A 16,029-nucleotide genomic window follows, 5' to 3' on the forward strand; every position below is an offset into this window, starting at 1 on the left:
GACAGACACATCTATTTACTCATAGTAGGCAGAAGGGTGCTGCTTTCTTTGTGCAATCATATTTGAAGGGAACAGAGGGCTGTGTTGTTCTTGGGAAGCTTTGTGTCTTTCCATAAAAGGGTATTTTGAGGAAGTCTTCAATGTGGGGATCACAAATGCTGTATGCTCCCTTTTCCATCAAAATTTCTTCCTTGTTTACATTCCCTTACAGGGTGGAATGGATAACTATTGTTTTGGCCTTCCTCGTATCTGTGCACCCTTCTTTTGATAGCAGAATCCTGATTATACTCTTAATTTCAGGTTATGTGGTTTGACTGGGGATGACCTGGCCATTACTCTAGGATTGGATATGTAATCTAAACATATAGTTTAGATATAGTTTCCAAAGCTGGAACTATGGGGAACAAAGCTCCACAGTGCTGGGGCTACTATACTAGAAGAATGTAAGGCTGGAGCTGCTGGTATCAGCTTGCCATTCCGTGGGGGAGCCTGTCTAAGGATGAAGTCATAGGCCCTCCTTCTGAGAAACATAGACCCAAGAGATAGAAGCCAATCCTGATGACACTGTCTGGGAAGCTCCTTCAGTTTGAGTAGAGCTTCTGTCATTTGAAACCAAATACATTTTTACTAATCCTCACCCCTGTGGATTAGTATAAAACTATTTTTCAGCTCTCTAAATGACATTCTGGCAGATGATATGCCTACCCAGATTTTGTTTAATGTAATTAAGTTTCATCTTATTCCAGAAAGTATTGATGGTCTCTTCTAGCAAGAAGGTCCCTCGTTTGTGTTTTATTTTGCTATAAGAAAAAAATGCGCCGGGCGCGGTGGCTCAAGCCTGTAATCCCAGCATTTTGGGAGGCCGAGACGGGCCCTGGCTAACACGGTGAAACCCCGTCTCTACTAAAAATACAAAAACTAGCCGGGCGAGGTGGCGGGCGCCTGTAGTCCCAGCTACTCTGGAGGCTGAGGCAGGAGAATGGCGTAAACCCGGGAGGCAGAGCTTGCAGTGAGCTGAGATCCGGCCACTGCACTCCAGCCTGGGTGACAGAGCGAGACTCCGCCTCAAAAAAAAAAAAACAATTGGGGTTTAAGTTTGTTGTTTCTGACAGGGTTTCACTCTGTTGCCCAGGCTAGAGAGCGGTGGCACCATCACAGCTCACTGCAGCTTCCACCTTCTGGGCTCAGGGGATCTTCCCGCTTAGCCTCCCGAGTAGCTGCGACTACAGGTGCACAACACCATGCCCAGCTAAATTTTTTTGTATTTTTTGTAGAAATGGGAGACTTACTATGTTGCCAGGCTGTTCTTGAACTCCTCTGCTCAAGAAATTCTCCTGCCTGGGCCTCCCAAAGTGCTGAGATTACAGGTGTGAGCCACCGTGTCCATCCACATTTAGGGTCTCTGGCACATACTAACAGAGAGACTCTGAAAAAATCTGGGGAATATAGCTGAACCTTATCTGTCAAATGGATATATGATCTAGGGAGATTTCTCTTCCTTTTCATAGCCTATTTTTTTGTTTTGTTTTTGTTTTTTCATTTTTGTTTGTTTGTTTGTTTCTTTGTTTTTTTGAGACAGAGTCTCACTCTGTCTTTCAGGCTGGAGTGCAGTGGCGCCATCTTGGCTCACTGCAACCTCCACCTCCCAGGTTCAAGCGATTCTTGTGCCTCAACCTCCTGAGTAGCTGGAATTTTAGGTGCACACCACCATGCCCAGTTAATTTTTTTTTTAAGTAGAGACAGGGTTTCACCATGTTGGCCAGGCTGGTCTTGAACTCCTTGCCTCAAGTGATCCTCCCACCTTGACCTCCCAGTGTGCTGGGATTATAGGCATGAGCCACTGTGCCTGGCCTGGTTCTGTTTTGAAATTTGGAATGGAGTGGAAAAGATACTGCCATATTGTCCTCTAAAGATATTAATTTATGGCTGGGCATAGTGGCTCATGCCTGTAATCCTAGCATTTTGGGAGGCCAAGATGGGCAGATCACTTGAGGTAAGGAGTTTGAGACCAGCCTGGCCAACATGGTGAAGCCCCGTCCCGTCTCTACTAAAAATACAAAAAAATTAGCTGGGTGTGGTGACGGCCGTCTGTAATCCCAGCTACTCCTGAGGCTGAGGCAGGAGAATCACTTGAACCCGGGAGGTGGAGGTTGCAGGGAGTCCAGGTTGCGCCACTGTACTTCAGGCTGAGTGACAGAGTGAGACTCTGTCTCAGGAAAAAAAAAAAAAATGCTAATTTACATTTTTACATTTTCCTTGTGAATCAGAGTGCCCATTTCCCCACATCCTAGCCAATATCAAGTACTGTCAATTTCTTTTTTTCTCCTTTTCCTTTTATTTTTTTCTCTTTCCTTTTCTTTTTCCTTTCCTTTTCCTTCCTTCCATCCTTCCTTCCTTTTTTTAGCAGTCTAGCTGTACAGGGATTAAAATATGCCAGGGATTTAATTTCTCTAATTACTTGGAAGACCATCTGTGCCCTGCTTTGATGCAGGAGTCTCTGCTTTGCCCAGACAGCCACGTGGTGCTCTGCCAGAGCTCCTTTTCTCCAGGCTTTCCTACTCCTCATCCCCTACCAATTGTCTATGGGATCACTTTCGTCAGAGAATAGGACTGGGAGATGGAGCTCTAGACAGAAATTCTCCCCACACAGCTGTGCCCCTGATACCCTGGGGACTGACAATCACCAGAGGACCATTTGACATTAGCCACCAGTGGTCACCAGCCAAGTTCCAAGAGCTGTGCCTGGGTGGAAACCTACCATGGCTGAAGGAGTAAAGTGTCCCCCACGCTCAGCATGGAGACTTTTGCAGTTTTATCTCCCTTCAGCAGACCTGACTTGAGTTCAAGGCTGAGTCATCAGGGTGAGCATGGGAGTATTTTTCTTATGCTTAAATACAGGTTAATGACATTATAGCAGAATTCTAGTAAAGAGGGCATGTTTATCCAATTAAAATTTATTCTTGGCCAGGTGCAGTGGCTCACGCCTGTAATCCCAGCATTTTGGAGGCTGAGGTGGGCGAATCACTTGAGATCAGGAGTTTGAGACTAGCCTGGCCAACATGGTGAAACCCCATCTGTACTAAAAAAAATACAAACATTAGCTGGGTGTGGTGGTACTTGTCTGTAATCACAGCTACATGGCAGGCTGAGGCCAGAGAATCTCTTAAACCCAGGCATCAGTGGTTGCAGTGAGCTGAGATCGTACCACTACACTCCAGCCTGGGCGACAGTGAGACTCTCAAAAACAACAACAACAGCAGCAACAAAAATTATTCTCTATAATGAAAAGCCACAAGCAAAATTGGTTTTCAGATTCCTATTTACTGTCTAGAATGAGACAGACTTATTATAGACTGGGAAGAAGAGAAAGTTGATTTAAGTTATTGCATCCTTTTTTTGTGGGGGCGGGGATGGAATCTCACTCTGTCGCCCAGGCTGGAGTGCAGTGGTGTGATCTCAGCTCACTGCAACCTCTGCCTCCCGGGTTCATGCCATTCTTCTGCCTCAGCCTCCCGAGTAGCTGGGACTATAGGCGCCTGCCACCACGCCTGGCTAACTTTTGTATTTTTAGTAGAGACGGGGTTTCACCGTGTTAGCCAGGATGGTGTGGATCTCCTGACCTCATGATCCGCCCCTCTTGGCCTCCCAAAGTGCTGGGATTACAGGCATGAGCCACCACTCCTGGCCTGCATCCTTCCATTTTTAGCCATTGAGCAGCAATTTCCTTTCAATTTCATCTACCCCTCCTTACTCTCTGAAGAATCTGAGAGAGAAAGAAAACAGAGCTAAAGATGAGGGCCAGAAAAGAAAAGAAAACGGTTGCCTCAAAAAGTGGCCTGCTTTTCTTATCATTGTCTTTTTCTTGTGTATCATTATTGAGTCTACCCAGTAATTTCTCTGCCTGATCTGCAGCCCATCTCCTTATCTGCAGACATCCAGAGTGCCCCTTCTTTGCCAGAGTAAGTCATGTACCTTAGTTCAGAGCTCCCATTGGGGAATAAAGTCCATTCATTCAGTGAGGCCTTGCTTTTCTCTTTGTTTAGTACAGAACTCAGCTCTTTACCTTGCCAGTAGCAGCAGCAGTCAGAGGTAAAGGGGCCTTGCGAGAGAAGCAATTCTGACTCCTTTATTATGTAGGTGAGGAGACTGAGACTACCCCTTCTCTCATCAAGAAGGGAAGGTATCTTCGGGCCTCTGCAGCAAAAAGTTCAGAAGAGTGGGTAGTGGGGTGCTGTTGTTTGGAGCACCCAGTTTTGGAGTCAGACCGACTTGGGTTGAAAGCCAGAGATCCTGAGTAATAACTTCCACTCTCTAAACATGTTTCCTTCGTTGTAAATTGGGGTTAATATGTTGTGTTCCTTACAGGACTATTAAGAGAATTGAATGCACAGAGAGATATAAAACACTATGCTTGGAACAAAGTAAGTATTTGAAAAGTGGTTAATATTATGCATTTCATTTTTTTTCCTTTTTTTCCCCTTCTAATCAATGTCAGAAAAATTAAGGAAATAGTAAGTCACTTCCAAGGGAGCTCTGGCTGCTCTGCAAACCTGTTAGTTAGCTATGATATCCAAGCTACTCAGGAGACCCAGAGCAAGTTGTTACTTCTTTCTACTGATTGGGAAACTGAAGAATAGAAGAAATTTAACTGTCTGCCTTGCGTAATGGTGTGGTGTAAAATAATAAGAAATATGCATATTGGTCTTTGACCATGGTTCCCGACACAGAGCTTCTAAAACCTGTAAAATTTTCTGAGTGATTGGAGCTTCTGACATAGAGCTCCTTAATCTCTTGGAATTTCAGGTGATAGAAGTGCATTTTGTTCTGAGGCAACTCTGTGAGCTTCTGGATGGGGGCTAACCACCAGACAGACCAAGTCATAATTTGAAGCTTGGAACTTTCACCCCCACCTCTCCTTGTTTGGAGAGGAGAGAGGGTTGGAAATGGCATTAATAATCAGTCATGGCCAGGCACAGTGACTAACGCCTGTAATCCCAACACTTTGGGAGGCCAAGGTGGGCGGATCACTCGAGGTCAGGAGTTCTAGACTAGCCTGGCCTAAGTCTCTACTAAACCCTTTCTCTACTAAAAATAGCAAAAAATAGGCCAGGCGTGGCAGCTCAAGCCTGTAATCCCAGCACTTTGGGAGGCCGAGACGGGCGGCCGGAGACGCGGCGGGAGTCACGGAGGTCAGGAGATCCGACGAGCCATCCCTGGCTAACACGCGTTCAACTGTCGCTACTAAAAAACTACAAAAAAAACTAGGCCGGGGCGGGTGGCGGGTGCTGTGCAGTCCAGCTACTCGGGGAGGCGAGGGCAGCGAAAATGCGTCACCCGGGAGGCGGGCCTGCAGTGAGCTGAAGACTCGGCCTGCACTCCAGCCTGGGCAACAGAGCCAGACTCCGTCTCAAAATAAATAAATAAATAAATAAATAAATAAATAAATAAATAAATAGCTGAGTGTGGTGGCTTGAGCCTGTAGTCTCAGTTACTCAGGAGGGTGATGCAGGAGAATCACTTGAACCCGGGAGGTGGAGGTTGCAGTGAGCTGAGATTGTACCACTGCACTCCAGCCTGGGCAACAAGCGAGACTCCGTTTCAAAAGACAAAAACAAACAAACAAAAACTAGCCAATCATCGTAGCAGGTGCCTGTAGTCCCAGCTACTCAGGTGGCTGAGGCACAAGAATCGCTTGAACACAGGAGGCAGATGTTGCAGTGAGCCGAGATTGCGCCACTGCACTCCAGCCTGGGCCACAGAGTGAGACTTTGTTTCAAAGAAAAAAAAAAATCAGTCATGCCTCCACACATCTTGTTATAGAAGTATTCTATGTTAAAAGTATAGTAGGAGAAAACTGTTTAGTTTGTTTTTCCTAGTACACACATGGTGTAACAGAAAAAGCATGGGTTTTGAAAGTAGGGTTTTGATCTGAGTTCAAATGCTGGCTATGCTGCCTAGTTGCTTTGCGATCTTGGACAAGTTACAGAACCTCTCTGAGCCTTTCTCCGAGATGTTAATACCTACTACATAGGGTTATTGTGAAGAGTAAATAAAATGATGTATGTGTACGCCAAACACATGTGAAGTTGTGAAATCTTTTTTTTTTTTTGCCTATTCTAGAACCTAATTTTCCTTTTCTGGTAGCATAATTTGATTTGTTCTTTAGGGAACTGCCCTTCCTCTTCTGCACACTTGAATGCTAAAACTGTCAGTCAAGATTCCTTACTGCTCCAGCCAAGTGGGCATATTATGTAAGTTAGGGTAGCAAGACCCTTGCTGCCTGTAACTCGAATCCTTTTGGGAGTGAAATAGAGATGGAAAATGGTTGGAGCTGATTAATCGCAGGTGTCATTCTGAAAAGACTATCCAATAGTTTTTGCCATCTAGATTTCTGTAGCCACCTGGTTCTTGCCGTTTACTTTTTAAAATTAACTTATTTTAGATACAGGTTTTCACTATGTTGCCCAGGCTAGAGTGTAGTGGCTTTTCACAGATGTGATTATGGAACACTGCAGCCTTGAATTCCTTGCCTCAAGCAGTTTTCCCACCTCAGCCTCCCAAGTAGCTGCAACTACTGACGTGTGTCACTGCACACAGCTTAAACCAATAATTTCATTTACTTAATTTTTTTATTCTTTAAAATTTTTTAACCAATAATTCTTAAAAAATACATTTAACATTGTAATGATTTTAGAAATTCAACATTTCTCTTGAATTTTAGTCAGTTCAAGTCATGTTAGTCTATGGATTTTAGTTAATGATTTTTTCCCTTTCAAGTTTTTTATGCTGAAGTGTTTTAAAATAATTGCAGACATTCTTAACCCTCTTATATTACATAATCAAAATGATTTAATTTATAATTTCTACTCAAATTTCTCCAGTTGGACGAAAAATTACTTATACACGCATTCTGTCCAAACTAGGATCCAATCACAGGTGATACTTCAAATCTTAGCATCCAGTTACTATGTTCCTTAAGCCTCTTTTAATGTAAGAGGTTTTTGTTTTTGTTTTTTTTTAAGATGGAGTCTCACTCTGTCACCAGGCTGGAGTGCAGTGGTGCGATCTTGGCTCACTGCAAGTGATTCTCCTGCCTCCAGCCTCCCAAGTAGCTGGGACTACAGGTGAGCGCCACCACACCCAACTAATTTTTGTATTTTTAGTAGAAATGGGGTTTCACCATGTCGGCCAGGATGGTCTCAATCTCTTGACCTTGTGATCTGCCCCCCTCAGCCTCCCAAAGTGCTGGGATTACAGGCCTGAGCCACCACACCTGGCTTTTTTTTCTTTTTGAGATGGAGTCTCATTCTTTTGCCCAGGCTGTTGTGCAGTAGCGCAGTATTGGCTCACTGCAACCTCCACCTCCTGCGTTCAAGTGATTCTCCTTCCCCAGCCTCCTGCATAGCTGGGATTACAGGCATGCACCACCATGCCCGGAAAATTTTTGCATTTTTAGTAGAGACGGATCTCACCATGTTGGCCAGGCTGGTCTCGAACTCCTGACCTCAACTGATCCACCCTTCCTGGCCTCCCAAAGTGCTGAGATTATGGGCGTGAGCCACTGCACCTGGCCTAGACTTTATTTTTTCGAGCAGTTTTAGGTTCACAGTAAAACTGAGCAGAAAGTATAGAGTTCCCAGGTACTCCCTGCCCCTCCACACACATGGCTTCCCCCATTATCAATATCCCTACCATTGTGATTTGCTTTATTTTTATTGTGTTAAAGCACTTCTAATAGAAAATTTACCATTTTAACCATTTTGAAGTGTATTTTTATTTTCTTTTTTAAAAAATGATACTAGCTTGCTAAAGAACCTGGGCCAGTTTTAGTGTAGAATAAATTTTCCTGTTTGCTTCCTGGAGTTGTAATTTGATTTGTTCTTCTATCCTAGTTCCTGTAAGTAGAAGTTAGAGCTAATAACTTGATTCATTCAAGTCAAACTTTTTTTTTTTTTTGATACCGAGTCTTGCTCTGTCATCCAGGCTGGAGTGCAGTGGTACGATCTCAGCTCACTGCAATCTCCACCTCCTGGGTTCAAGCAATTCTCCTGCCTCAGCCTCCCAAGTAGCTGGGATTACAGGCATTCACCACCATGCCTGGCTAATTTTTGTATTTTTAGTGGAGACAGGGTTTTGCCATGTTGGACAGGCTGGTCTTGAACTCCTGACCTCAGGTGATCCACCTGCCTCAGCCTCTCAAAGTGCTGGGAATACAGGCATGTGTCACTGCACCTGACTGATCTTTAAATTTTTTTTTTTTTTTTGAGACGTTTTTAACCAAAATAGGCTGGGTGTGGTAGTTCATGCCTCTAATCCCAGCACTTTGGAAGACCAGGATGGGCCAATTGCTGGAGCCCAGGAGTTTGGGACCAGCCTGGGCAATATGAGAACTTTTCTCTGCAAAAACCATAAAAATGAGCTGGGCCTGGTGGTGCGGGTCTGTAGTTGGAGATGGGAGGATGGCTTGAGCCTGGGAGGTGCAGGATGCAGTGAGCGGAGATTGCACCACTGCACTCCAGCCTGGGCAACAGAGGGAGACCATTTCTCTAACAAAACAAAAAGAACAAAATACATGATAGGTGATGTTGTGTATGCCCTCCTACCCTCCATCTCTTGTGAAGATACATAACATTGGTTTGTCCCACCATTAGTGAGAGTTAGACTTAGCTCCATCACTGTATTAATGAAGTGGCAGCTTGATTCTTCCACTGTAAAACTACACTTTTCTTCACTTTGCCACCAGTAAGTCATCTGAGTAGAGTTGCTTTGGACAAACAAATGTCCATTTCCCTATCAACCACTTACCAATGGTTAGCACCCATAAATACTCTTTGCATGAATCAATATGATTAGTTGTCAAGAAATGATTATTTTTGTACTACTTTCATTTCGCATACATTTGTTAGCAAGCCACCTTTGATAAAGAACAGTGTTATCTCATCAACTTGGACAATTCGGTTTCAATGAAATACAGTTCCTAAAGGGAAGGTAGGATGAGTGTTTCATTCTTTCTGTTTAATCTGTAGCTATCTCAAATGGTGAAAAAAAAATTTCCTGGCTTTTGGCTATCTGAATGCCATTATGTACTTATGAATTTTCAGAGATTTGTTGTGTTTAATTTAATAGCAATTATGTTTTCAGTTCTCAAAATTTCCCAACTTTGGCTAATAGAAAACCTTTCAAAATAAATCCTATGAACTTCTTACATCACTCCATTGATATTTGAAAGTTTCCTTGATTTTCTGCATAATATGTCTTAAGATCACCTTGTAATCTTCCTGTCATAGAAATGTAATCAACTACTTCTCCATGGATTGATTTTTTTTTTTTTTTTTTTGAGATGGAGTCTTGTTCCTTTGCCCAGGCTGGAGTGCAGAGGTGCGATCTTGGCTCACTGCATCTTCTGCCTCCTGGGTTCTAGCGATTTTTCTGCCTCAGCTTCCAGAGTAGCTGGGATTACAGGCACGTGCCACCATGCCCAGCTAATTTTTGTATTCTTAGTAGAGACGGGTTTCACCATGTTGGCCAGGCTGGTCTCGAACTCTCGACTTCATGATCTGCCCACCTTGGCCTCCCACAGTGCTGGGATTACAGGTGTGAGTCACTGCACCCAGCCCAGGTTGATTCTTTGCAATAAAATAGGATGGGTGCAGTGGCTCACACCTCTAATCCCAGCACTTTAGGAGGCCAAGGTGGGTGGATCACTTGAGGCCAGGAGTTTGAGACCATTGCAAAACCCCATCTCTACTAAAAATATGAAAAAATTATCCAGGCATAGTGATGCGTGCCTCTAGTCCCAGCTACCTGGGAGGCTGTGGCAAGAGAATTGCTTGAACCCGGGAGATGGAAGTCGCAGTGAGTCAAGATCATGCCACTGCATTCCAGCCTGGGCAACAGAGCAAGACTGCGTCTCAAAAATAAATAAATAAATAAATAAAATCCCTGGAAGGGATAGTTCCTATGGTTAGTGTTTTGAGATTAGTTCTAACCCCAGTAAGGATTTTCCTAAATATCTCTTTCCCAATGTCTGTCTGCAATGCTAGCTGGCCTATAATATAGTCTACATTGCCAATGACTCCATCAATGTCCTCTATAAAGAACTACCTGAGGCTGGGGAATTTATAAAGAAAAGAGGTCTAATTGACTCAGTTCTGCAGACTGTACAGTGAGGCATGGCTGGGGAGGCCTCAGGAAATTTACAGTCATGGTGGAAGGGCAAAGGAGAAGCAAGTACATCTTCACATGGTAGCAGGAGAGAGCTAAGGGAGAAGTGCTACACGACTTTTTGTTTGTTTTGCTACATACTTTTATAAAAAATTTTCTTTTAGTGACAGGTTTTTGCCATGTTGCCCAGGCAGGTCTTGAACTCCTGAGCTCAAGTGATCTGCCCTCCTCAGCCTCCCAAAGTGCTGGGATTACAGATGTGAGCCATTGCCCCTGGCTTTGCTACACACTTTTTTCTTTTTTTTTTTTTTGAGACGGAGTCTTACTCTGTCGCCCAGGCTGGAGTGCACTGGCGTGATCTCGGCTCACTGTAAGCTCTGCCTTCCGGGTTCACGCCATTCTCCTGCCTCAGCCTCTCGAGAAGCTGGGACCACAGGTGTCTGCCACCACGCCTGGCTAATTTTTTGTGTGTTTTTAGTAGAGACGGGGTTTCACTGTGTTAGCCAGGATAGTCTCCATCTCCTGACCTCGTGATCTGCCCTCCTCGGCCTCCCAAAGTGCTGCGATTACAGGTGTGAGCCAGCACGCCCAGCCTGCTGCACACCTTTAAACAACTAGATCTTGTGAGAACTCTATCATAAGACAGCACTAGGAGGATGGTGCTTTAGCATTTAGGTTTACCATTAGAAACCATTCCCATGATCCAATCACTTCCCACTAGGCCCCTCCTCCAACACTGAAGATCATAATGCAACATGATATTTAGGTGGCGACACGGAGCCAAACCATATCACCTCCCAATTGCCTTTGCCCCAACTTCCACGGGTTTCGAGAGCACGCTTAGGCTTGAGTTTCTCCACACTCTTTTGCAGATGAAATCATATTCCTTTGGGGAGGGATTGGAACTCTCTGTTCTATAGCCTGCTTCTCCCCGGGTCAAAATCTCCGAGCCAGGTAGATGCGGTGCCTTATGCTTGTAATCCCTGGCCAACATGGTGAAACCCTGTCTCTACCAAAAATACAAAAATTAGCCGGGCATGGTGGCAGGTGCCTGTAATCCGCAATCCCAGATACTCAGAAGGCTGAGTCAGGAGAATCGCTTGAACCCAGGAGGTGGAGGTTGCAGTGAGCTGAGATTATGCCATTGTACTCCAGCCTGGGCCACAAGAGCGAAACTCTGTCACAAAAAAATAATAATAAATACAAAATAAAATCTATGAGCCATGTCTCTGGTGCTGATGGCACAGACAATGGAAAGCTTCTCTGAGTGACATCACCATGTTATTATTTATTTACATTGTATCATCCCCATTTTAGAAGCTGAGGGCTCAGTGGATGAGTGGAGGAGCAGCCCCAGGTCTCTTCAGCTTACCTCTCTGCCTGGGCTCCTTTCCCCCTGAGCCACAACAAGTATAATCTGGACCTCAGTATTCTCAGCAGCACCCCACCCAAGGCAGTATTTCCATCCCAAGGGGAGGGGCTAGGTTAAATTGGTTACTATGGTAAATGTTCTGTGTATTTTATTTTTAAAAAATTTTTTTTTCTTTTTTTTTTGAGATGGAGTCTTGCTCTGTTGCCCAAGCTGGAGTGTGGTGGCACAATCCTGGCTCACTGCAACCGCCACTTCCTGGGTTCAAGCATTCTCCTGCCTCAGCCTCCTGAGTAGCTGGGATTACAGGCGCACGTCACCATGCCTGGCTAATTTTTGTATTTTTAGTAGAGACAGGGTTTCACCATGTTGACCAGGCTGGTTTTGAACTCCTGACTCCAAGTGATCCGCCTGCCTCCGCCTCCCAAAGTGCTGGGATTACAGACATGAGCCATGACACTTGGCCAAAAACAAAAATTTTAGCTAGGCATGGTGGCACAGGCCTGTAGTCCCAGCTATTCAATAGGAGGCTGAGTTGGGAGGATTACTTTAGCCCAGGAGGTTGAGGCTGCAGTGAGCCAAGATTGTGCCACTGCACTCCAACCTGGGTGACAGAGCAAGACCCTGTCTCAAAAAAAGACCAAAAACAGGCTGGGCGTGGTGGCTCATGCCTGTAACCCCAGTACTATGGGAGGCTGAGACGGGTGGATCACCTGAGGTTGGGAGTTCGAAACCAGCCTGACCAACATGGAGAAACCCTGTCTCTACCAAAAATACAAAATTAGCCAGATGTGGTGGCACATATCTGTAATCCCATCTACTTGGGAGCCTGAGGCAGGAGAATCACTTGAATCCAGGAGGCAGAGGTTGCAGTGAGCTGAGATTGCGCCATTGCACTCCAGCCTGGGCAACAAGAGCAAAACTCCGTCTGAAAAAAAAAAAGACCACAAACAAACAAACTCCCCCCAATTTTTAAAAGACTTAAACATACACTAACATACTTTCTAACACCTGACGTCTGCATTCCTAGGATGACCTTAGCCTAGCCCCATCCGCTGGCTTAAAGTGTCTGCCCGAGGAAGCTAAAAAAGCAGCACCTGCAGATAGGTTTCTGACCACCATTTCTTAGAGCATTTACTTAAAAGGGTTTAGAATTGTGGATCCTTCCTCTGTGCCTTTGAAAGATAAATATATATCTCCCATAATTTAGAAGTGTCTTTCTCAAGGACCTGAAAGCTATTCCACTGAAATGTAATCACTGGAAAGGATAGGGCGTTTGTCCCCTACTCTCTGTGGGAGGATAGAATTCTAACTCGTTAATTGCCAATTAATAGACACAGGTGGCCTAATTGGCATTTACACCAACCAACCCTTTGTAATTTTTCCTGACTCTACTCAGCGCCCTCTGTTCTATCCCACAACTCAGTCTTTCTGTCTTTATTTTATTTTATTTTATTATTTTTTTTGAGATGGAGTCTTGCTCTGTCGCCCAGGCTGGAGTACAGTGGTGCGATCTCAGCTCACTGCAAGTTCTACCTCCTGGGTTCACACCATTCTCCTGCCTCAGCCTCCTGAGTAGCTGTGACTACAGTCATCCGCCACCACGCCCAGCTAATTTTTTCTTTTGCATTTTTAGTAGAGACGGGGTTTCACCGTGTTAGCCAGGATGGTCTCAATCTCCTGACCTCGTGATCCACCTGCCTCGGCCTCCCAAAGTGCTGGGATTACAGGCGTGAGCCACCACACCTGACTGATTTTTAATTTTTTAATTTTGTTTTTTTTCTTTGAGACAGAGTTTCACTCTTGTTGCCCAGGCTGGAGTGCAATGGTGCGATCTCAGCTCACTGCAACCTCTGTCTCCCAGGTTCAGGCGATTCTCCTGCCTTAGCCTCCTGAGTAGCTGGGATTATGGGCACCTGCTGCCATACCTGGCTAAATTTTTGTATTTTTAGTAGAGATGGCGTTTCACCATGTTGGCCAGCGTGGTCTGGAACTCCAGACCTCAGGTGATCCACCCACCTTGGTCTCCCCAGATGCTGGGATTATAGGTGTGTGCCACCCCGCCCATCCTAAATTTTTTTTTTAAGCCCACAACTAACATCATATGTCTTTCTCTCTTTATAAGGCCTACTTACCTCTAAAAATGGAAGCCGAGTTCAGTTCATGCTGCACCCTCTTCCCGATTGCAAAGGAATATTACTGATGAATATGTGTCCTTACCCCCGTAACTAGTTTATTTGTTTATCTTTGACAAGCATGTTGACCAGCGTTATGGAATTTCACTCTATTTACACATGACTTAGTGTTCAGCATCAGACTCAGTGGGACCACAATACATTTCTGATCTTCTTTTTCATATAGCTCTTCTCTGGCAAAATTGCCCCCAAAATCCCAGCTGCCTTAGTTTCCTTAAACTTGATCTCTGCTTCCGCACCTCATCAACACTGCTGTGTTCTGCTTGGATTTCCCCACCCTGAGCAGAAGCCTAGAAACTCTACAGGCAGAAAGCCAAAGTGTTTTTAGGCTCATCTTATTTCCTTTTTTCTTCTCTTAGGGAACAGAGTCCTGTACTCCTTGTCCAGTGTCTGAGAATAGGTATTTCATACAAATTTGTCCACTTTTCTCATTCTTTATCACCAGAGGGCAAGTCCAGTACCAACTATTAGAGGGACTTAGGATTTCATTTTTGATAAACATTTAATAATTAATTTAACTGGGTTGGAGTCAAGAAAGCGGAAAAAAATGAAGGTGGACACAATAAGACTTAAAAGGCAAATGGCCGGGCGCGGTGGCTCAAGCCTGTAATCCCAGCACTTTGGGAGGCCGAGACGGGCGGATCACGAGGTCAGGAGATCGAGACCATCCTGGCTAACACAGTGAAACCCCGTCTCTACTAAAAAAAAAACAAAAAACTAGCCGGGCGAGGTGGCGGGCGCCTGTAGTCCCAGCTACTTGGGAGGCTGAGGCAGGAGAATGGCGTAAACCCGAGAGGCGGAGCTTGCAGTGAGCCGAGATCGCGCCACTGCACTCCAGCCTGGGCGACAGAGTGAGACTCCGTCTCAACCAAAAAAAAAAAAAAAAAAAAAAGGCAAATGACGAGGAGAGATCTTTTAAAATACATTTAACAGAAGAATAATGTATGGAATATGCCTGCTCCTTCAAATACATAAGAAAAAAGGAAACAATCCAGTGGTAAAATGGGCAGAGGATAATAAGCAATTCACAAATGGTCAATAAACACAAGAAATATATGGCATAAGGAAATACAAATTAAAATCCAATGAAAAATCATTCATTGACTTGGCAGGATGGCTCATGCTTGTAACCCAGTGCTTTGGGAGGTCAAGGTGGGAGGATCACTTGAATCCAGGAGCTTGAGACCAACCTGGGCAACATAGCAAGATCCCTGTCTCTACAAAAAGCTAAAAAATTAGCTGGGCATGGTGGTGCATGCCTGTAGTCACAGCTACTCCAGAGGCTGAGGCGGGAGGATCACTTAAGTCCAGGAATTTGAGGCTGCAGCAAGTTATGATTGGGCCAGTACACACCAGCCTCAGCGACAGAGCAAGACTCTCTCTCTGTTTTTTAGAAAAATCAAAAAGATTGATAATGTTAAATGTTGGCAAGAATACAGCAAAACAGCTACCTTCATACACTTTGGTTCCAGTGTAAAGAAATCTGTTTGACACGCAATTTGGAGAAATGGGGAAGCTGTGGTGAGTGGGAATTCATGGCGCTGGACCTACAAAAAGCCTGCATTCTGGTCAGTATGGCTACTTTGTTCATGTGCACACTGTCCCTGCTCTGGGGGGGTTAATGACACAGGCTACTATCAACTAGCTGAGTCATTTTGTTTATTTGGCTGTTCAGTGCCTCTTATGTGGTGCATTCTCTCTGGTATGCGTTAACATGTTGTTATGAACTGAATTGTGCCCTGCACCTCCAAGTTCTTATGTTGAAGTCCTAACCCCTCCACATACCTCAGAATGTGACTGTATTTGGAGGCAGGGCCTTTAAGTAGGTGATTAAAGATCCTAATGCAATCTGACTGGTGGCCTTATAAGGAAGAAATGTGGGCACACAGAGATACCAGAGATGTGAGTGCACAGAGAAAAGGCATAGAGTTGAGGATACAGTGAGAAGGCGAAAGCTAAGGAGAGAGGCCTGAGAAGAAACCAAACCTCCTGACACCTTGGCCTTGAACTTCTGGCCTCCAGAACTGTGAAAGAATAAATTTATGTTGTTTAATCCACCCAGTCTATAGTATTTTGTTATGGCAACCTTAGCAAACAAATACACAGGTGATACAAAGATCTTCATACTCATGCCCCTTCCTATATGTTCACTTGGAATTCTTCGTCCTTAGGTCTCCTTATTCCTGATTTTCCAGTCTTTCTCATTCAAGGCCTCTAACCAACCAACCAACTAAGTCACTCACCACTATCCATGATTCTGAATATATCCTAACCTCAGGCTGCTTTTATTCACCAAAATTA

The sequence above is a fragment of the Rhinopithecus bieti genome, unplaced genomic scaffold (genome assembly GCF_001698545.2).
Source record: "Rhinopithecus bieti isolate Rb0 unplaced genomic scaffold, ASM169854v2 scaffold_22042, whole genome shotgun sequence".
Taxonomy (NCBI): Eukaryota; Metazoa; Chordata; class Mammalia; order Primates; family Cercopithecidae; genus Rhinopithecus; species Rhinopithecus bieti.